Below are 901 nucleotides of genomic sequence, written 5' to 3'. Positions count from 1 at the left end.
TGTGGCGGTCGGGTGTTGTCACAGTGGCAATGGCTGTTGAAGGTTAAGGTGTGGGGGAGTGACAGATGGCGGTGGTGGTTTCTTGTGACGGCCACCGCCGAGCCACAAGTCTGCCGCCCTCTTCAAAGTGTCACTGAGGGAAGAATAATTAGGAATTTTCGCGTCATTGGTAAAACCTGAGCGAGTTGGGGTTCAGCCTGGAGAAGAGAAGGCTCCGGGGAGACGTTGTTGAGGCCTTCCAGTACTTGAAGGGGGCTTATAAGAAAGATGGAGAGAGGCTTTTTAGGAGGGCCTGTACTGACAGGACAAGGGGTAATGGCTTTAAATTAAAAGAGGGTATATTCACACTAGACATAAGAAAGAAATTTTTTATAATGAGGGTGGTGAAACACTGGCACAGGTTGCCCAGGGAGGTGGTAGGTGCCCCATCCCTGGAAACGTTCAAGGTCAGGTTTCAGGTTGGACGGGGCTCTGAGCAACCTGATCTAGTTGAAGATGTCCCCGCTTATTGCAGGGGGAGTGGACTAGATGACCTTCCAACCTGCCAATCAATTCTATGATTCTATCATCATTGCAAGCTTAATTTTGCTAGAAATACTTCCGTATTGCTTTTTTTTTTTCCTAAATTGAGAAAATCAAGCACAATTTTATGATGGATTTAAACCTCAAAAATTCTGCTATCATTTTTTGGCCTTTTTTTTTTTAAAAAAAACACCCCCTCGCCCCTCCTTGCCCTTTGATTTCCTTCTTTTTTTTTTTTTTCCCCACAAAACCCCCAATAATTTTAAATAAGGAAAGCATTGTCTCATTTATTTGGAATTCATGTGGAGTTTTCCCTCTCCCTGCTACTCCCAGTGTATAATAGAGCAAAAGTTTGTCACGAATTATCCAATTTGCATAT

This window comes from Charadrius vociferus, unplaced genomic scaffold (assembly GCF_000708025.1).
Source record: "Charadrius vociferus isolate BGI_N301 unplaced genomic scaffold, ASM70802v2 scaffold45, whole genome shotgun sequence".
Classification (NCBI taxonomy): Eukaryota; Metazoa; Chordata; class Aves; order Charadriiformes; family Charadriidae; genus Charadrius; species Charadrius vociferus.
The sequence above is the reverse complement of the archived record's forward strand: the minus strand, read 5'-3'. Positions refer to the sequence as shown.